The sequence below is a fragment of the Rattus norvegicus genome, chromosome 11, assembly GCF_036323735.1.
Source record: "Rattus norvegicus strain BN/NHsdMcwi chromosome 11, GRCr8, whole genome shotgun sequence".
NCBI classification, from domain to species: domain Eukaryota; kingdom Metazoa; phylum Chordata; class Mammalia; order Rodentia; family Muridae; genus Rattus; species Rattus norvegicus.
In genome coordinates this window covers 15,721,733-15,744,939 of record NC_086029.1, presented here as the reverse complement: position 1 = coordinate 15,744,939, position 23,207 = coordinate 15,721,733, and positions in this window count along the sequence as shown.

Below are 23,207 nucleotides of genomic sequence, written 5' to 3'. Positions count from 1 at the left end.
TTGGCTAGGATATAAAAACAATTGCGTAGTGGTATGATCCATGTCTCTACAAAATAAAAGTAATCAAGCACCCGATGTCTGAACTGAGGGGCATGCCTTGTGATACTACAGAAGGTTCAAGATTTCTCCTTGTGTTTAAGCAGTTACTGTCTAGAATTAGCAGTTCACTGAAAGCCCAGAAGCTAGCATGCTCAATAGTTACAAGAAGGTAATTGCGTGATTTAGCTCTCAATAGTTTCCTATCTCGAAGGGAACTCCTTCTTGCCACTACACATATGGATGTATCAGGATAGGTGATGCCTGAAATACTCCAAAATGTGAAGCAATGTAAATGCTGGTATGTTGTCTCAAATGGAAGTTGTTATATTATAAAAGTTTTCCACTGAAAATTTTTAAAATATTGTTGTAAACATGTTGAGTTTGAGTATAAGAAACACATCTACATACAATTACTTCATGCTCAGAATTGGATCCCATTGGCAAGGTATCACAGTGTGTGTTTGATAAGGCTTCAAAATGCAAAAAGAAAAAATATAGCCCTGAAACAATATGATCCCAAGCATTTAGGATAAGGTATACACTTGACACGCAGGTGTGTATAGACATGTATATATGCTTGTGCATACACACACGTATTTCATATATATTTATATAGTTATTTTTATAAATACATGTCGGTGGGTTTAGCAGCGTATTTCCTTTAGCAGTGATAGCTCATCATAAAATGAATACATGAAAGAAAAGTTTAATTTTGTCAACTGAAATTACTAGTAAATAAAATAACCAATTCCATTTTTTATTCCATTTATACCTTTACAGTCCAGTTGTTACCCCCTCACAGTCTCCCCTCCCATAGTTTCTCATCCCATTACTCCTCCCTCTTGTCTCCAAGAGATGTCCCCCTGATCCTCTGCCAGGCCTCCCCATTCCCTGGTACCTCAGGTCTCTTGAGGGTTGGGTGCATCTTCTCCCGCTAAGGCCAGATCAGGACATCCTCTGCTGTATATGTGTTGGGGGCCATAGACCAGCCCTTGTATGCTGTCGGGTTTGTGGTTCAGCATTTGGGAGATCTCAGGTGTCCAGGTTAGTTGAGACTGCTGGTCTTCATGTGGGGTTGTCCTCCTCCTCAGCTTCTTCCAGCCTTTCCCTAATGCAACCACATGTGTCCCCAGCTTCAGAAAATTGGTTAGGTATAAGTATCTGCATCTGTGTTAGTCAGCTGCTTTTTCGGCTTCTCAGAGGAAAGCCATCTAAGCTCCTGTCTGTAGGCATCAATAAAAGTATGAGGTCTTGGAGCCTCCCCTTGAGATGGATCCCAAGTTGGGGCTGTCACTGGACTGCCTTTCCCTCAGTGTCTTCTCCATTTTTGTCCCTGTGGTTCTTTAGACAGGAACAATTCTGAGTCAGACTTTTTGACTGTCGGATGGCAGCTCCATCCCTCCACTTGGTGTTTTGTCTTTCTACTGGAGGTGGGCTCTACAAGCTCCCTCTCCCCACTGTTGAGCATTTCATCTAAGGTCCCTCCCTTTGAGTCCTGAGATTCTTTCACCTCCCAGGTCTCTGGTGCATTCTAGAGGGTCTGCCTCCACCTGCTACCTCCTGAGGTTGCCTGTTTCCATTGTTTTTGCTGGCCATGGGTGCTTCAGTTCTGTTCCCCCAACCCAATATGTTCCCTCTTTCCCCTCCTCCTCCCCCTTTTCTCTCCCATTGTACTGGCTGGTTTTGTGTGTCAACTTGACACAAGCTGGAGTTATCACAGAGGAAGGAGCCTGCCTTGAAGAAATGCCTCCATGAGATCCCGATGGAGGGTATTTCCTCAATTAATGATCAAGGGTGGGAGGGCCAATTGTGGGTAGTCCATCACTGGGCTGGTAGTCCTGGCATCTATGAGAGAGCAAGCTGAGCAAGCCAGGGGAAGCAGTAGTTCATTAAGCAACATTCCTCCATGGCCTCTGCATCGCTCCTGCCTCCAGATTCCTGCCCTGTCTAAGTTCCAGTCCTGACTTCCTTTGGTGATGAACAACAATGTGAAGTTTAAGCTGAATATGCCCGTTTGTCCTGAACTTGCTTCTTTGTCATGATGTTATGTGCAGGAATAGAAACCCTGATGAAGACAAATTTGTACCAGGCTGTGACAGCCTGACCAGATTTTGTGAGGACTGTGGAAGGACTTTGGAACTTTGGGCTAGAAGAGTTATTGGGTGTTAAGAGCTCTGTGGGATGTTTTGTAAGAGCTTGAAGGATAAGTGGAGGATAGTGAAAATGATGGAAGCCTAGCTTGTGAAATTTCAGAAGAAAGATTGAAGATTCTGTGGTTTTGGTTAGCTGGGGCTGAAGAATTAGCTGTGATTAATAACATATCAGACCTACTAAAGCAAAATCTTTGCATTACTGGGATGATGGATGCTGGTCAGCTGGAACTAAGAAATTAGCAGTGAATTAGAAGAGACCAGCATCACTAAGGTGAAATCTTCTGTGAACTCTTTTGTGAAGTGTTTCCTGAGAGCACACAGTAGCTGTGTTCCTGAGGCAGCCACAGGTGTAGCATGTGTTAGCAGCTAGACTTGGTAATGTATAAGAAACACCCAGGTGAGCCCACAGGAACCAGATATAGATCTCTCCTGAGAGACACAGCCAGAATACAACAAATACATAGGTGAATGACAGCAGCAAACCACTGAACTGAGAATGGGACCCCCGTTGAAGGAATCAGAGAAAGGACTGGAAGAGCTTGAAGGGGCTCAAGACCCCATATGAACAACAATGCCAAGCAACCAGAGCTTCCAGGGACTAAGCCACTACCTAAAGACTATACATGGACTGACCCTGGGCTCCAACCTCATAGGTAGCAACCAATAGCCTAGTAAGAACACCAGTGGAAGGGGAAGCCCTTGGTCCTGCCAAGACTGAACCCCCAGTGAATGTGATTATTGGGGAGAGGGCAGTAATGGGGGGAGGATGGGGAGGGGAGAAGAGGGGGGGGGGAGCTGGGTGATGTTGGCCTGGAAACCGGGAAAGGGAATAACAATCGAAATGTAAATAAGAAATACTCAAGTTAATAAAGAAAAAAAACTATATAAAAAAGAACATGGTAATAATACACACCAAAAAAAAAAAAAAAAGAAAAAGAAAAAGAAAAAGAATCACCCAGGTGGTACTGGTTTTGAAATGTGAAGGGGTAGCAGTTGATTCTTGGTTCTGTGGGCGACCAGGAGAGGCCATTGGTGAAGGTTCAGCCTCAGTGGCAGTTGAAGGCCCAGGACTGAAGGGGTTATACAGAGAAATTGAGACTTAGCACCATGAAAAAGCCTATGAGAGGCTACTTGTGAAAGTGCAGTCCAGTTGCAGTAGAAGACTGCAGTGTTTTGGAGATGCCAGTACCATGAGATGACCACCAAGAGCAGCAGCAGCAGCAGTGGAGTACGGGCAGCTGAAGCCTTGAAGACAAGGTGTGTGCTACAAAGGGCAGAACTGGAGAAGTAACCCAAGCCCTTGGAAGAGCCCAGAAGATAGTGAGAGGAACTCAGACTTGGGAAGGTTAGAGTTTGATTTTGCTTTGGAATGTGACTGTGCTCTGATATTTTTCCCTCATCAAGTAAGAAAGTACTTTAGTGGAGCCTGCAGTTCAGAGACTTTGAATTGTTAAAAGACTTTGAATTTCAAAAGAGATTGGATATTTTAAATGAATCAATATTTTAATATGTAAGAGTTTGTAAAGACTATGGGGCTTTTAAAGTTATTTAGATCATGGGGATGAATAAAAAAGTAAGGATTAAGGCTTAATTCAGATGCATTTGTATGTCATATTGACAAGGGGTCAGTTGTACTGACTGATTTTGTGTGTTAACTTGACACAAGCTGGAGTTACCAAGAGAAAGGGGCCTCCCTTGAGGAAATGCCTCCATGAGATCTAGCTGTAAGACATTTTTTCAATTAGTGATCAAGGGTGGGAGGGCTAATTGAGGGTGGTGCCACCCCTGGGCTGGTAGTCCTGGCTTCTATAAGAAAGCAAGCTGAGCAAGTCAGGGGAAGCAATTCATTAAGCAGCACTCCTCCATGGCCTCTGCTTCAGCTCCTGCCTCCAGGTTCCTGTCCTGTGTAAGTTCCTGTCCTGACTTCCTTCGGTGAGGAAGAGCAGTGCGGAAGTGTAAGTGGAATAAACCCTTTTGTCCTCAACTTGCTTCTTTGTTGTTATGTTTTTTTTGCAGGAATAAAACCCTATGACACTGCCCAGGTGCTTCCCTCTGCCTCCCGTGGTTGCCTTCTTCTCCCTCCCAAGTGGCACTGAAGCATCCTTACTTGCGTCTTTCTTCTTGTTAATATTCTTGAGTTCTGTGGATTATATCCTGAGTATTCTGTATCTGTACTTTTTTTTTTGGCTAATACCTCCTTATTTCTGAGTATATACCATGCATGGCCTTTTGGATCTGATTACCTCACTCAGGATGATATTTTCTAGTTCCAACCATTTGCCTTAAAAACTCATCATGTCATCATTTTTTAATAGCAGAATTGTATTCTATTGTGAAGATGTACTACATTTTCTGTATCCATTCCTCTGTTGAAGGACACCTGGGTGCTTTCCAGCTTCTGGATATCACAGATAAGACTGCTATGAACATAATGGAGCCTCTGTGGTAATGTGGTGCATCAATTAAATTCTCGTAAACTGAATCTAAGAACACACCAAAATGATCATTCACCATGGTCTAGTAGGCTTCATCCTAGGGATGCAGGGATGGTTCAATATTCAGAAATTCATTAACATAATCCTCTGCATAAACAAACTCAAAGAAAAAAAACTACATGATCATCTCATTAGATGAAAAAGCCTTTGACAAATTACAACACCCTTCAGGTTAAAGTATAGGAGAGATCAGAAGTCCAAGGCCCGTAACTAAACATAATGAAAGCAATGTACAGCAAACCAACAGCCAATATCAAACTAAATGGAGAGACACTTGAAACAATTCCACTAAAAACCAATTCCATTTTAAAGTGTGAAAACAATACATTCTGACAGTAAACCTTACAAAATATGTCATATCTATATAGAGTAATTATGGTGTTGATGAATTTAAATATTCATATGAAGTTCTAATGGCTTTACCATATTTATTCATAAAACTATTTATACTGCAAAAACTTCAATTTCTATAACAATATTTATATTTAATTAAAGTTTAATTTTAAAATTTATTTAGTGTATGTATGTGTGCAAGAATATCACTGGCACATATGTTGAAGTAAGTCAATTAATGGAGTTAGTTCTTTCCATTTCATTTTGTGGGTTCTGGGGACCTAACTCAGCCATGGAATATGTTTGTTTCTTCAATAAATAATCTAATGTAATTTGAAAGAGAAAAACAAAAGTTGGGGACTTACATTGCCAAGATTATATCATATATCATGTCTTCTATATTATGTGTTATATATTGTATAATTGTCGTGTTTCATAACATTTGATTATTAATCAGTAACTTTTGAAAAGACAGACAAATGAGACCTTCTAGGGTCCAGAACAACTCTTTCCTGACAATAGTTAGTTACTTTACTATGCCAAAGGTAGTTCAAATGAAAAAATCATTTCATGTCTAATGAATTATGTAACTTGATTTTATATAAATGTTTGGGTCAACTCAATTTTATTTTTTTAGTTTCTGTTTTTTTCATCTTTATTAACTTGGGTATTTCTTATTTACATTTTGATTGTTATTCTCTTTCCCAGTTTCCAGGCCAATATCCCCCTAACCCATACCCCTCCCCTAGTCTACGGTGTTCCCCTGCCCATCCTCCCCCCATTACCGCCCTCTCCCCAACAATCACATTCACTGTGGGTTCAGTCGTGGCAGGACCAAGGGCTTCCCCTTCCACTGGTGCTCTTACTAGGCTATTCGTTTCTACCTATGAGGTTGGAGCCCAGGGTCAGTCCATGTATAGTCTTTGGGTAGTGACTTAGTCCCTGGAAGCTCTGGTTGGTTGGCATTGTTGTTCATATGGGGTCTTGAGCCCCTTCAAGCTCTTCCAGTCCTTTCTCTGATTCCTTCAACGGGGGTCCCATTCTCAGTTCAGTGGTTTGCTGCTGTCATTCACCTATGTATTTGCTGTATTCTGGCTGTGTCTCTCAGGAGAGATCTACATCCATGAACCTCATTTTTTTTTCTGTTTTCATTCTCTGTTTTTTATTTATTTATTTATTTATTTATTTATTTATTTATTTATTTATTTATTTTATTAACTTGAGTATTTCTTATTTACACTTCGAGTGTTATTCCCTTTCCTGGTTTCCGGGCAAACATTTCCGAATCCCTCCCCCTCCCCTTCTTTATGGGTGTTCCCCTCCCCATCCTCCCCCCATTGCCGCCCTCCCCCCAACAATCTAGTTCACTGGGGGTTCAGTCTTGGCAGGACCCAGGGCTTCCCCTTCCACTGGTGATCTTACTAGGATATTCATTGCTTCCTATGAGGTCAGAGTATGGGTCCTATTCCTATGGGTCAGTCCATGTATAGTCTTTAGGTAGTGGCTTAGTCCCTGGAAGCTCTGGTTGCTTGACATTGTTGTTCATAAGGGGTCTCGAGCCCCTTCAAGCTTTCCAGTTCTTTCTCTGATTCCTTCAATGGGGGTCCTATTCTCAGTTCAGTGGTTTGCTGCTGGCATTCGCCTCTGTGTTTGCTGTATTCTGGCTGTGTCTCTCAGGAGAGATCTACATCTGGTTCCTGTCAGCCTGCCCTTCTTTGCTTCATCCATCTTGTCTAATTGGATGGCTGTATATGTATGGGCCACATGTGGAGCAGGCTCTGAATGGGTGTTCCTTCTGTATCTGTTTTAATCTTTTCCTCTCTCTTCCCTGCCAAGGGTATTCTTGTTCCCCTTTTAAAGAAGGAGTGAAGCATTCACATTTTGATCATCTGTCTTGAGTTTCATGTGTTCTAGGCATCTAGGGTAATTCAAGCATTTGGGCTAATGGCCACTTATCAATGAGGGCATACCATGTGTGTTTTTCTGTGATTGGGTTACCTCACTCAGGATGATATTTTCCAGTCCCAACCATTTGCCTACGAATTTCATAAAGTCATTGTTTTTGATAGCTGAGTAATATTCCATTGTGTAGATGTACCACATTTTCTGTATCCATTCCTCTGTTGAAGGGCATCTGGGTTCTTTCCAGCTTCTGGCTATTATAAATAAGGGTGCGATGAACATAGTGGAGCACGTGTCTTTTTTATATGTTGGGGCATCTTTTGGGTATAAGCCCAAGAAAGGTCTAGCTGGATCCTCAGGCAGTTCAATGTCCAATTTTCTGAGGAACCTCCAGACTGATTTTCAGAATGGTTGTACCAGTCTGCAATCCCACCAACAATGGAGGAGTGTTCCTCTTTCTCCACATCCTCGCCAGCATTTATTGTCACCTGAGTTTTTGATCTTAGCCATTCTGACTGGTGTGAGGTGAAATCTCAGGGTTGTTTTGATTTGCATTTCCCTTATGACTAAAGATGTTGAACATTTCTTAAGGTGTTTCTCAGCCATTCGGCATTCCTCAGCTGTGAATTCTTTGTTTAGCTGTGAACCTCATTTTTTAATAGGGTTATTTATCTCCCTGCAGTCTAACTTCTTGAATTCTTGGTATATTTTGGATATAAGGCCTCTATCTGTTGTAGGATTGGTAAAGATCTTTTCCTAATCTGTTGGTTGCCGTTTTGTCCTAACCACAGTGTCCTTTGCCTTACAGAAGCTTTGTAGTTTTATGAGATCCCATTTGTCGATTCTTGATCTTAGAGCATAAGCCATTGGTGTTTTGTTCAGGAATTTTTTCCAGTGCCCATGCGTTCCAGATGCTTCCCTAGTTTTTCTTCTATTAGTTTGAGTGTGTCTGGTTTAATGTGGAGGTCCTTGATCCACTTGGACTTAAGCTTTGTACAGGGTGATAAGCATGGATTGATCTGCATTCTTCTACATGTTGACCTTCAGTTGAACCAGCACCATTTGCTGAAAATGCTATCTTTTTTCCATTGGATGGTTTTGGCTCCTTTGTCAAAAATCAAGTGCCCATAGGTGTGTGGGTTCATTTCTGGGTCTTCAATTCTGTTCCGTTGGTCTATCTGTCTGTCTCTGTACCAATACCATACAGTTTTTATCACTATTGCTCTGTAATACTGCTTGAGTTCAGGGATAGTGATTCCCCCTGAAGTCCTTTTATTGTTGAGGATAGTTTTAGCTATCCTGGGTTTTTTGTTATTCCAGATGAATTTGCAAATTGTTCTGTCTAACTCTTTGAAGAAATGGATTGGTATTTTGATGGGGATTGCATTGAATCTGTCAATCGCTTTTGGTAAAATGGCCATTTTTATTATATTAATCCTGCCAAGCCATGAGCATGGGAGATCTTTCCGTCTTCTGAGGTCTTCTTCAATTTCTTTCTTCAGAGTCTTGAAGTTCTTATTGTACAAATCTTTTACTTGCTTGGTTAAAGTCACACCGAGGTACTTTATATTATTTGGGTCTACTATTAAGGGTGTTGTTTCCCTAATTTCTTTCTCGGCTTGTTTCTCTTTTGTGTAGAGGAAGGCTACTGATTTATTTGAGTTAATTCTATACCCAGCCACTTTGCTGAAGTTGTTTATCAGCTTTAGTAGTTCTCTGGTGGAACTTTTGGGATCACTTAAATATACTATCATATCATCTGCAAATAGTTATATTTTGACTTCTTCTTTTCCGATCTGTATCCCCTTGACCTCCTTTTATTGTCTGATTGTTCTGGCTAGAACTTCAAGAACTATATTGAATAAGTAGGGAGAGAGTGGGCAGCCTTGTCTAGTCCCTGATTTTAGTGGGATTGCTTCAAGTTTCTCTCCATTTAGTTTAATGTTAGCAACTGGTTTGCTGTATATGTCTTTTACTATGTTTAGGTATGGGCCTTGAATTCCTAATCTTTCCAGGACTTTTATCATGAAGGGGTGTTGAATTTTGTCAAATGCTTTCTCAGCATCTAATGAAATGATCATGTGGTTTTGTTCTTTCAGTTTGTTTATATAATGGATCACGTTGATGGTTTTCCGTATATTAAACCATCCTTGCATGCCTTGGATGAAGCCTACTTGATCATGGTGGATGATTGTTTTGATGTGCTCTTGGATTCGGTTTGCCAGAATTTTATTGAATATTTTTGCGTCGATATTCATAAGGGAAATTGGTCTGAAGTTCTCTTTCTTTGTTGGGTCTTTGTGTGGTTTAGGTATAAGAGTAATTGTTGCTTCATAGAAGGAATTTGGCAGTGGTCCATCTGTTTCAATTTTGTGGAATAGTTTGGATAGTATTGGTATGAGGTCTTCTATGAAGGTCTGATAGAATTCTGCACTGAACCCATCTGGACCTGGGCTCTTTTTGTTTGGGAGACCTTTAATGACTGCTTCTATTTTCTTAGGAGTTATGGAGTTGTTTAACTGGTTTATCTGTTCCTGATTTAACTTCAGTACCTGGTATCTGTCTAGGAAATTGTCCATTTCCTGCAGATTTTCAAGGTTTTTTGAATATAGGCTTTTATAGTAAGATCTGATGACTTTTTGAATTTCCTCTGAATCTGTATTTATGTCTCCCTTTTCATTACTGATTTTGTTAATTGGGACACACTCTCTGTGTCCTTTCGTTAGTCTGGGTAAGGGTTTATCTATCTTGTTGATTTTCTCAAAGAACCAACTATGGTTCTGTTGATTCTTTCTATGGTCCTTTTTGTTTCTACTTGGTTGATTTCAGCTCTGAGTTTGATTATTTCCTGCCTTCTACTCCTCCTGGGTGTATTTTCTTCTTTTTATGAACCTCATTTTTTAATAGGGTTATTTGTCTCCCTACAGTCTAACTTCTTGAATTCTTTGTATATTTTGGATATAAGCCCTCTATCAGTTGTAGGATTGGTAAAGATCTTTTCCCAATCTGTTGGTTGCCATTTGGGTCAACTCAATTTTATACATAAAAATCTTGATTCTATAATTAAATGTGGTTGGTAAGTTAGAAGTTTCTAGAATAAAAACTCTGATGAGCCACGGAGACTCCTGCTTTTCTTCTCTTGTGTACACACAGTTAATTCCTGCTACCGCCACTTAGGGAGAACTTGCCTGAGGTCTTCATACTTAAACTTTGGAAGGCCCTTCATTGTCATAAGCCACTTTGTTTAATTCCTTCATTTCAGAAATGTGAATTCAACCACCTTTCTGACATCACAGTGACATGATGATTAATTAGCTAATGTTTGTGTAGTGCTTTGAGGATGTAAAGTGCAAAATAAATGTTAAGCACAGTTACACATCACAATCAATCAACACAAGGCTTTATTATGTAGCATCTCCTTCCATTTCAGATGAAGTCGACTAATTTATTTAATGAGAAAGTTAGAATATAACACAATATAAGCACAAATTTCATATTGTAAGATGTAGCGGTGGTCAGAAATATATCATAATTTATCAGCTATTTCAGTTTTAATCCATTATACATTTTATCCTTAGTTAAAGACAAGAAAACAAAATCTCATTTCAACATTCTCCCTCAAATTTACACATTAACCGAGTCATATAATGGAATGTGGAGTCTCCTTGGCTGTCCTCAATTCTAAACATGTCATTTATTTCCCCAAATTACTGTCATTCTCTTAAAGTATATATGAAGGCAGATATTACAATTAACTTTTCCTGTATATTCATATGTGGCAAGCTTTTTGTTATGTGGAGTTTGGGCAATATATAACAGACTTTACATAAGATAGGGTAGTCTACAGGTGATGGCACAAGAGGCCTGACAGTCCAGATATACACTGATCCCAGATGCATAGAATAATGAGGACAGGACAAAATATAAACTCTTTTATTTAAATCCCAGTTGATGCTCATTCTCTGTAGGATTGGAGAATTAATCTCAATTTTCTTTGTCCACATTTAATATAGAATTCAACAAATGCTGACTGGAAAAAGATTTATCATTACTAATAATAGCTAAAGCATCCTTAAATTTGCCTGAAACTTATCCTCTAAATCTATGAAAACACACACATTCTTTATTACAGAATGCGATTTCTTTATTTTTTGCTGAAAAATCTGAGATTCACAATGAGCAAACAGAGAGAGTCCAGAGCACTGGTAGCAGACACTTTCTCGTGCCTCTGGAGACCTAAGGACATCCTTTTCTCTGGGTTAACATCAGTCCTTGCCTGAGGATAAGCAAAGGATTCAATTAGGTAGCTGACTTTGCAAAAACAAACCGCATTTTAAAAAATATACAGATCCCAGAATCCTCATTCATTCTCGGAAATTCTTTCTCTGGGTTTCTGAAGATCATCTAGGGTAATCTTAGAGACAGAACACTGAGTTTCAACACATTCCCGTAACTCGCCTTGGGAGAATGAGTGAATTAGGGGCATGAGGAGGGGTGAGTGGGTGGGTGAGTCGGTGGGTGAGTGGGTGGGTGAGGAGATTGTTCATCAGGCCTTCTTGTCCCCTGCCTCTCTCTGCCGTCTTTGTAGGTTTGGAACTCTTGCAGGTTCTGGAATTTAACAGAACTGGGCTGAAGTCAGCTTCTGGCTTTGCCATTTAATATTTGTGTGATTTTTGAGCACACCACCCCTGAGCTTTAGTTTTAGTCTCTTAAAAAGTAGAGAAATGATGCCTGCATTTCAAGGTTGCTAAAACAATTGCAGGGATGCCCCTGCACATCTGGTGGATATGAAGTTTAAAGCTCAATGAGTGAAGGATTAGCAGTGAAATTATTCTGTGCATCTCACACGTATCTGTCTGGGACTGGGAAGTCAATGTCATTGGGGTGAAATTCCCAAATTATCAATACAAATATTACATTGGAAAAAGAGAAGGTGGAAATCATCTCTTTTCTGCAGTTCAGTAATGACATTTCCTTGGTACCTCTCAATGAATGGTTCTCTATGTGTATGATTTTAATTTCACAACAATTTTGAGCTTGGTTTTATACATTAACTTTAAACTTTTTTTTATGTGCCTGAGTTTTTTGCCTGTATGAACGTCTATATACTGCTGCAGACTCGGGCCACCTGAACCCAGAAGAGAGTATCGTATCTTCTAGGACTGGAGTTAGGGATGGTTGTGAGCCATGATGCGGGGGATGGGATTTGGACTTGTGTGCTCTGGATGAGCAGTCAGTGCTCTGAACCGCTGAGAAATCTCTCTAGGCTCTGTTTCCTTATTTAAACAAAACAACAGAAAAGTGATCCTCAGATAGATTAGATAGATTAATTGCTGTGTATAACACAAGTCATGGAAATTAATTAAGCAATCCAACATGGCCATTTCTGAGACTGACCTGTCTTTACTTCTGTGCCTCTAGCATCCTGCTGAGATGATTCATTACCTTTAACTTATAGCGTAATTATATGTATAAGCTGGGAAACATAAGGCTAGATAAAAGAAGAAAGTAGGTAGTGGAAATACGCAAAATGCTGCATACAGGGCTCTTAAATAACTAATGCCATCGATGAATTCTTCACATTCATCTCAGGCTTTTTAAAAAATCACACTTGGTATATGGTGTAAAATTAATTCTACACGAGCTAAACTTTTCCTTAGTCATAGTGTGCTGTCAGTTAGATGAGGTCAGTTTATATAATATCCTCTTTGCTACCAATTTTACTGACTAAAAGAAACCCAGTGTCATATCTGTTTCTGACATAGTACTCATCTGTCACTGGTGAATGCACATTATGTGGCCATGACTTTATCCGCCATTCCTTGGGGAAGCTGAGAGTATCACTTACAATGCCTGGCGAGCTCCTAGAGCTATTTATAATGTGTAACATAGCCATTAATAGCTTAAATATTTATAACCACATTTATTGGCTATACATCACTGGGACAACAAATAATGCATATGGAGCAAATAGCTTTTGTCTCAATTGCAAAACAGATTTTTTATAACTGCATCTGGGAGGAGAATTATATTGTTCCTTGCACAAAACATAGACACAGTGCATTCCAGAACCTCAGCACCTTCTCTTACCTGCATTGTTGCCCACAGAGAACACTTCCTTAACTCTTAGAGGTTTGCTCTTCTCACCACCTTATGTCCATGTCTTGTAAGCTCCCTTGTGTTGGCTGAGACTGTCACAGTCCTGGTTACCTGAGCTACACTTTCCTAAGCACTCTGCTTTGTCCTGTTTTACCATGGGGTATGTTCCACCCTGCTGCACACACTGAAGCCAACACTGCAGACGGAGACATTATCTTCTTTTTCCCCTTTGTCTTCCGGGTGCCTTTTTTAGAAAGATATTTATTATCAACGTAAGGTAAGGTTTCAGAAGGTCTACAGGTGTGGAAGTCTAGAAACTTTACATGGAAACCCTTCCCTTCAATGTTTACAACTGTATTTTGCTTTTACATGATTCTACAGCTATACAAAGTAAAATGATATCTAACTTTCCTAAAATCAAATAGTTCTGTAATAGTTGGCCTTTTGAGTGCATTAAAGTAGCATCTCAACTGGAACTGCCTTCTGTTGAAGTTGTGGTTGTAAAAAGGTTCTAACCTTAATCTCTACAGTCTTATTAGCTGCTCTAGAGTTCTGCTAATCATTAGACCCTTATTTACCTGATCTACTTTTAGATTTCATTCCTAAAATTATGCTTTTTGTTGTCTTTATTAATTTAAATTATTTTTTGAAAATTTAATACAAAGTACAGTCTTTATATAATTTTTACCCACACTTTAACTACTCTAAGTCCTCTACTCCCTTTCAACACATTTTCATTTTTCTTAATTATTATGGTTGCATGCATGTGCATGTGTGCACACGCGCGCGCGCACACACACACACACGTACACACATGTACACACAGCACACACACCATATTGAGTTCACTTAATGTTATTCTTATGTAAGCTTGTGGCTAAGCATGTCATTGGATAACTTATCATGGCCTTACTTTTGAAGAAAACAGATTTTTCCCTTCCCAACAGTCATTGGTTGCTTGTATCACTCCTAGGGGTGAGACTTTGTAAAATAATCCCAGCCACATAGGCATGCTAATTGGTTCTTGTGTGTACATGCAGGTCTTATTTTGGCAACTGTATTATTGAGACTTTATGGGCAATGTTTTCTGTCATGTCTAAAAGAGCGTCTATTAGAAGACATTCTAGTCCTCTTACAAATTTTCCACCTAATACCAAGAAATAACATTATTAATTTATTTTGGTCGTTTATAGGTGATAACTCTTCTTTTAAATTAATGCTTAATTGAATTAATCAATTCAATTAAATTTAATTAAAAATAAGAGTCACACCAAAATTCAAATAATTAGAAAAATTTTGGAATATGACATTTTTGGAATTCTTCTAAAGTATTACATTTCTGAATAACTTTAAATTTACAAGCTATAGTTTAAGAATAACAGGTTTAGCCTCCAACTGCCTTATTCTCTTGTCTATCACAGAAGTATACAATAGGAGACAGTCAGTAAAGAGGTGCTGTTGTCATGCCCGTTTGGGATGGTTGACTGAAGACAGTGTCTTCATTTAGGCTGTGCCTAAGCTCTGCGGAGACTGGGGGCTGACCGACGGACTCTTCCAGGTATCTATAAGTATTTATCCTCCCTCAATTCTTAGCCATACCTGGGCTCTTGGCTGAACTTTTATGCACCCATTGGCACTTGGCATTCATATGAGTGCTTAGGGTTTTTCGTTCCCTAAACTGCACAGGAGACTTCTTTGCAGGGTGCATTTTATAGCTGTCCATAAAGGGACCTCTAGCGACAACAAGCTTGACAGCCTCAAGAGGTCTGTGATGACTTAGGCCAAGTCAAAGAGGCAGAGAGCTCCAGCTTACCTCTGCTCAGTTGCACTAATGGCCACAGGAGTACTTGGAGACTTTGAGAAGGCAAATTGGTTTCCATGGTGATGAAAAAGTCTCAGCAGGACCCCAGCCTCTTGGAGATGGCCATCCTTTGGCTGGCTACCAGTGAGTGCACTTACCTCCAGCCAGCCTTCGCAAGCTGGGGACTCTGGAAAGCATGAATTGGCTCTGAAGTACCTTGTGCATACCATTCATCCTCAATGGGTCCTTCCCAGAAAGGAGCTCTGCTTGTTACTCATGGGCTCCTTTTTAATGACAGTGCTTTGTGTATGCCGTTACTAACAGCATCTCACACATGCATACACACACTCCTGAAGCGCACTGCATTCTCTCTTGCTGAGGGCCAGAAATACTGGGTGGAAGGGAAGGGTACATGCAGAAGACATTAAGTCCTCCAATTAGCACAGTTGTATGGTTGGAGACGGTCCACATCTTTATGTCTCAATTACTAAAACACTGGCAACAAATTGTCCTGTCAACTTGGCAGAGAATTTTTTCCCCTTTAAGATGAAATAATAAAGACATACTCCTCAAAAAAAAAAAAAAAAGAATAACAGGTTTAAAAAAATCAATTGAAGGGGTTGGAGAGATGTCCAAGAATTTAAGAGCATATACTGCTTTTATAGAAGACCTAGGTTTGATTTCCCAGCACCTACTTCAAGCAGCTCATAACCTTCTATAAGTCTAATTCTCAGGGGTCTAAATGTCTTTTTTTGTCCTCTGGGCCAAAAACATAAGCAGAAATGTCAGAGTTTGAGGATTTATATGGTAAGCATGATAACATAATTTTATTTAATAAAAAAATTATTTTTTAATTTAAACTTAGTTAAAATAGCATTAGAATAATTGACTATTGCATAAACATGAACTTCTGGAGATAGATCGGAGTATAGAATTCATTTCATCCCAAGCACAGTAAGGTACCATTTGGGACTATTCAATATTAGCCTTAAAAATTCCACAAATGGGTTGGGGATTTAGCTCAGCGGTAGAGCGCTTGCCTAGCAAGTGCAAGGCCCTGGGTTCTGTCCCCAGCTTTGAAAAAAAGAAAAAAAATTCCACAAATTTTTTTTGATGAAGTGTACTAGGCACTCTAAGACACAAGAGAAATATAAGGAACCATATTTTTAAAAATCACAATTCTACAAAATACACAATGAGTGATGTTTTCCTTTACTCTCTTCTATCACCAGCAACATTTAGTAGCTGAAAAGTACATATATTTGCCCAAATATTGGCATGTCATTTTTTTTTATTTTTCTTTCTTTTTTTCGGAGCTGGGGACTGAACCCAGGGCCTTGCGCTTGCTAGGCAAGCGCTCTACTGCTGAGCTAAATCCCCAACCCTTGGCATGTCATCGTCTTAACACCTAAAATTGCACTCACTGAGATAGGCACTTACAGCTGTTATGAGTTAGTTAATAGGTAAAAGTATTTTGTTAGAATCATTCTTTTTCCAAAGTTCAGCAATTTCCAAATAGTTTATGATGTGGTCTGGCTAGGAAATTTATTCTTAGTTTTTAAGGAAATACTTGAACAATGTATCATAACGTGTTTCTCTGCTTCTGAACATTTAAACTCCTTCCCCTACTTCTTGTTCACACAAGTGCATGCTACCTTTTGACACTGTGATATGGTCTTGTCATCTGCAAAGTATTGGGCTATATTCACAATTCTGCTGGGATGTAAGTGACCTGCAGGCCACATACTGGACATACCTGGTATGGCTTTTCAGGAAGCCAATCCAGTCCACGAATATGTCTTTCACATTTATAGAGAGCAGTAATAATCTACCTAATTATTTTTATAGATTTTACTCAATTATCAGTTCAAAACTCTGAATATCCAGGACCTAGAAAATAATATCTACTATTTAAAGGCTAGATAGAAAATTAATTCTGTCAGTAACATGCTTGCCTTCCAAGACCTCAGTCAATTTATAGAATTTATATTGAAAATATAACACAACCCAACAAAACAGCAATCATACTCATTATTATAATTCTATCAGTCAGAGGGTGGCCAGGTTGTATAGCCTACTTGATGAATTCTGGGCCTATTTAAAACAAATGAATGACAGCTGAGTGTGAGCATCTAAGATTGAACTTTGATATCTACATGTACACACAATCACATACCTCAGCAAACACATGTACACCTTTTGTATAGCAATGTCCTCTGAGATAAAACATTCCATCCTACAGGAAAGCTTGTAAGACTCAGAAATAACCAATCTGTAAGTTTCAGGAAGTCCCTGAAGCTGATCAGATGTAAGAGACTCCATCTTTCACAGGAGCACACTCAGGCATGCTGAGCTTCCAGGAAATGGCTCAGACTAACTGAACTAGTTGGAAAGGAGTTTTTGTAGTCTCTTGAGATACAATGAGCTTTCCAGCTTAGTGAATTGTCACTCATGCTGGACTTTGGTGGTACACCTGTCTTTGAGTCATTTCTGCTCTTGTAATTAACCCCTTACCCATACTTCTAAAAATAACTCCAATATATTAATTGGCCTACCAGGTTGGATTTTGATCATATCTGTATTTTGATTAGTTGTCAGTTCTCGGTCTAGTGTGAGTAGATATTTGTCCATTTCATTTCTTTCCAAGAATTGTATCTTACAACAACATTCTCTCTACTAATGCATACACACACACACACACACACACACACACACACACTAATGTTACATTATCAATATTTCTATTAAGCAACTTGCCCCTGCTTAATAAATATGCGATTTTTTCCTGACTCAATACTAAGCTTCTAAATGATATCAAAGCAAACAATCTAAGAATAAATAACATGCACATATTCTGTGTATTTTACTTTTATAAATTCAAAGCATAAAAGCCTCTTAAAATCTTGAAATAGACTGCATTATCTTCAACCATATTATCTAGTGCTATATGTCATAAAATGACAGTTTCCAGCAGAATACCAGGAAATCCACAAAAGGATTCAGTAAGTGGTATTATTTTCATAATACCTTCTTGGAGCAAAACTAAATTTGATTTTTGATTTTAAGTGTAGCATAATAAAATGAATTTAAAAATATATATAGCTGTTAAAATTATCCCAGGCTAGAATGTAGCAGGTTACATGTTCTTGCTTTTAAGTATCACATTAATATGTGAAAGGGCACTCAACCACTTACTAACTACGTTTTGAGTAGTGTCTTATTCCTGGTTGCTTTAAGTTGCAGCAATGAGAACATAAACAGAGCAAGTCCCTTTCTGTGGTAGGCAGATACTGATGCACTCAGTAGCCTCTTGGTTCTTACTCTCTTTTTTCATACCCTGCCCTGAACATGTGACAACACTCAACAACTAGAACACAGCAAAAGTACTAAGATATCATTCGGTACAAATACTCGGTTACAAAAGTCTGAGCAGAAAGTGAGACTGAGAATAGCCCTATGTGAGGCCCATGGCTAGGGCTAGGGAGAGCCTCAACAGCAGCACAAGAACTTGACAATGGTATTTCTTCTGTATCTTCCTGAACAAACAGAAGATGAATTGGTTGACAGCCTCCACAATAACCAGATTGTAGGATACCCTATGGTTTTCTGTAGCTGTGCGTTATGAATTTTCTGGCTCCTTTATTCATACTGGTCTGGATTGTATCATTGATTTCTGCCTTCAAGTGACTCTTGTGCCTCTGGATTCTCTGTTAGCTGGAAGGTATGCTCAGTGTCTCCCATCACCAACCACGTGAAGCTGAAGCTACATTGGGATTGATTCTGTCCTACTCACCCACTGTGGAATTTATTCAGTTCCCTTGACTCTCTGAGCTCAGGGAAATTAGTTTGATAAAATCCTGACCAGTACAAAAGGACATGGGAAACTCCCAAGCTACTGTGACCAGTATGAATACACGAGCCAGAAAGTTCAGGACACATAGCTACAGAGAATGTGCTCTGGGAAATGTTAAGCTTTGATTAGTTTCTGATGTGGTAAGGATTTGGGAACCAAGATTTAAAAAAAAAATTTCCTAGCCTTTGAGATGGCTCAGAGAGTAAAGGTTCTTGACCCCAAATGTGAGGACCTGAGTTCAAACCCCCAAGACTTGCAAAGGGGAAAGAGAGGACTGACTCTCTACAAAGCTGCTTCTGACCTCATGGCTAACACTGCATGACCCATGGTATATAGCCTTGTCCTTCAACAAGTCAGTAAATGTAATAACAATAATAGAAAATCTCTGGCTCTTATCGTCAGGAGAGCTTATGTGGATGTTTCGCCATTTTATGTAAGGACAGGGTAAACACCAGGTCAGGAGGATTTACGAGCAGATTAAGAATACATTCAGGCATATACTGTGCCCAGTTTAAGTCCTTTGCTTTTACATCTATAGGTTATATTAAGAGGTCAAAAGTATACACTGGCTCATTACTAGGCTGTTCTGCATGGAGAACTGGAACATTGAATTGCCAAGTTAGATCACCGCCTCAGGGATGACCCGTTAACTTCTAAACCAGGGACAAAAATTGATAAATCCTAGTCCTACTTTGCCAGCATCTATGTTTTCTGTTTTACGTTTTTTTCTTCTTTTTTCTTTTTTTTTTTATCAAAATGAAGTGCAAAGGGAGCTAAATATGATTGAAAAGTTAAAAGCTGATTTTTCAGCATTGCGCTGCCAATGTTGTCTCCGTTGGTGGTAAATAGAGCATTGTGATGACAGATTATAAGGGGAGTCAACTAGCATGGTATTCACCGGCAGCCTCGTAGGGACTCATGAACAATATTAAACATCTCTAGGGCTACCGGAAACAATACCACTAAATAGAGATCACAGTAGGCATACATGTAAAGCACAGAAGTACGGTGCCCTCTGCCCATGGCTTGCCTTCTTATTATGGGCATGTCACATGTCTGGGTTATCGCTGAACACTGACCTCCCATTATTAAGAAATGTTCGGTTTACACTCTATCACCATAATTGCTGAAGGAAATGGATGACAATCTTACTGTCTTCATCCTTTTAATACTATCAGGTCACACAGGACACTGCACTTATCACTAAGATAACACAGGTGGTGGGGATAATGCTTTGTTTCAACGTTCTGATGTGGGAGGAAAAACACCTGTGTTTCGCACAGTGGTGTCCAGAGCTGTGCAGGAGTCAGATTGGTTGCACAAGAATACAACCATGAAACATTCCCAGGAAAGATGATTCATTCTTGGTTGGGGAAAAGCAGGGAAATAAAAGAGCCCGAAGCAGTCTGAAGTTTCAGTGTTGCTACAGCGTTGGATCTGGATGGGAGAACCCGGGACATGTCAGGAAATAGAGCTTGTGCTCTGGGTCCTGCATGTCTGGATCTGATTCTCTGTGGACAATAAGGCATGAGGGTTGGATGGGACAAACTAAAATTAATTTTTTTATGGGAAAGAAAATTTACAGCATAGCATCAAATCAACTGATTTATGCCATCACCTTCTCCCAGCAGTTTGGGTGTCCATACACACTGTCACAGATGAACTGTGTTTAATGCACATCTTGGAGAAGCACTGGCAGAAAAGAAAAACAAAATGATTGTTTAAAGTTTTGATTTACTTATTTGACTTTATGTGTATGAGTGTTTTACTCACATCTATAGCTGTGAGCACACCTTTGTGCTCTGTACCAGCAGAAGTCAGAAGACTGGATCCCTGAAACTGGAATTGTGGATGGTCATGAACCACCATGTGTGTTGGGAATTGAATCCAGGTTGTCTGGATCAACAGTTAGGGCACTTATATGCTGCACCATCACCCCACTGTCCCCCTATCAGCACCTGAACAATACAGATGCAGATACTCACAGCCAACCATCAGGCTGGGCCCAGGGACCCCAATGGAAGAGCTGGGGGAAGGACTGAAGGAGCTGAAGGGGATTGCAACCCCATAGGAAAAACAATTTCAACTAACCAGACCTACCCCCCCCCCCGAGTTCCCGGAGACTAAACCACCAACCCAAGAGTGCACATGGAGGGATCCATGGCTCCAGAAACATATGTAGCAGAGGATGGCATTATCTGGCATCAATGGGAAGAGAGGCCCTTGATCCTGTGGATGCTTGGTGCCCCACCATACTGGGATGCTAGAGTAGTGATCCAGGAGTGAGTGAGTGGGTGGAGTACCACCTTCATAGAGGCAAAGGGGAGAAGGGGGAAGATGAATGGGAGGGGGGATTATGGAGGGGTAACCACAGATGGGGATATCATTTGAAATGTAAATGAATAGAATTGATTAATAAAAAAGTTTAAAAATCAATTAGAATAAATAACTATGAGACTTCTTTTTTTAATGGTTGGAGATCTTTTTATTTGGGAGAAATAAAAAGAAAGGAAATTTATATTGGGATTTCAGGAGCTCTTTGTTTCTAAACCAGAGGAGAATTAAAAGACAAAACAAAACAAAGTGGGTTTTTTTTCAGCAGGAATTTAAAATTATTTAGAACCCCCCCAAAGGCAAGGAACTCTGTCAGTACCTTGAATTTAGCCTACAGATACTGGTTTCAGTCTGTGATCCACAGAGCTGACATGTAATGTGTGTTAAATTAGGACAAAGAGTAGTCCTAGAGGGTAGGCCCTGCTCAGTTGTAGAATATGCTTGACTAGCTTTCCAGTGGGTGCATAACATGGTAGGACCATTTAAGTATGCATTTCAGCAATTTCTTTAAAAATCAGACATGTGCTGACTATCTGATGCAGAAAATATTTCCTCACAAGGTTAGTTCATAAATGTTTGGTTCATGAGAGTAAATAGAATCCACCCATTCTTCACTAGGTGAGGAGATAGTGAACTGTGAAGAAATCAAAATTAGAAATTAAAAATTAGTTCAAGTTAACAGCAGCAAACTAATAATAAATGAATTGAAAATTCTAAATCTTTTGTTCTGTCAAATCTTTTCTTCCTCCTAAATGTCATGTATTGTTATTTCCAACTGTTTTCAAAATGTTTCTAAATTCATGATAGTATAATAAATTCATATAAAGGATTACCAGATGAGAAATATGAAAACACAACTTCATAGATAACAAGAAAGCTTTGCCTCCTTGGACTGCTTTCTGAAGTGTATATGTAGACAAGCTGGGTTGATACTGTCTCTTAAGTTATAACAAATGTAAGATGCCTCTGTTGTAAAATGGAGCACAAGATCCAGCAGTTGCTATAACATGAAAATTCTTGCAAAAGTAATATATCACCAAGGTAAAAAATAGCTTGAAATCTTATAATATGATGATTTGTGTCATGATGAACCTGACAAAGATTAGTTACAGCTAAACATTTTGAATGATTTAATAAAGTATTCTGTTTTTATTTTGGAGTCGATTTCCAAGAATAACAGGGGTGGAAAATCAGTTTCAAGCAAATATTCACAAAGTCTCCCTTAAGGTCCAGTGAAGGAATATTTCACAATATCAACAAGCAGCAACTGCATTAGCAAAGCAATAGAAGAGAAGAAAAAAATAAACCAAAATACAATTCTAGGCATATCAAATTAGTCTCAGGCCAACATCATGGTCTTTGCATCTTAAGAGACTGTATTTTTCTTCCAGTAAATTATGAGTTAGGACTGTTAGGCATACTGCTTTCCCCCTTTACCTTTGCTTTGTCTCCTCAAGAAACCATGGGTCCTATGTACTTGCCACTACCAATAAATGACTTGGAGAGTTAATGCATGACTGGAAGATGGAGACTGACAAATTAAAAATGTATAAGACCCCAGAAGTTCCCAGCAGACAGCAACGAGGAGACTGACTTTAGAGTTTCTTCTAAGGAAGGTTATCAAAAGAGATGTGGATTTTTTAATCATTTTATTCATTTACATTTCAAATGATACCCCTTCCTAGTTACCCCTTCATAACCCCCTCATCCCATCCCCCATCTATCCTCTCCTCTTTGCCTCCATGAGGGTGCCCCTCCACCTACCCACCCACTGCAGTCTCACTTCTCTAGCATCCACCTATGCTGGGACATCCAGCTTCCACAGGACCAAGGGCCTCTCCTCCCATCGATGTCAGATAAGACCATCCTTTGGTACAAATGTATCTGGAGCCACGAATTTCTCCACGTAAACTCTTTGGTTGGTGGATTTTTTTGTATTCATATTTGTATTTTATTTCCACATATTTTTTATTGAATATTTTTATTTACATTTCAAATGTTATCTTCTTTCCCAGTTTCCTGTCCATAAATACCCTATCTCATCCTCTTTCCCCCTTCTTCTATAAGGGTGTTCCCTCACCCATCCCCTCACCCCTTCACACCTCCCCACCATGACATTCCCCTACTCTGGGGAGTTGAGCCTTGGCAGGACCAAGGGCTTCTCCCATTGGTACCCAAGAAGACCACATATGCAGCTG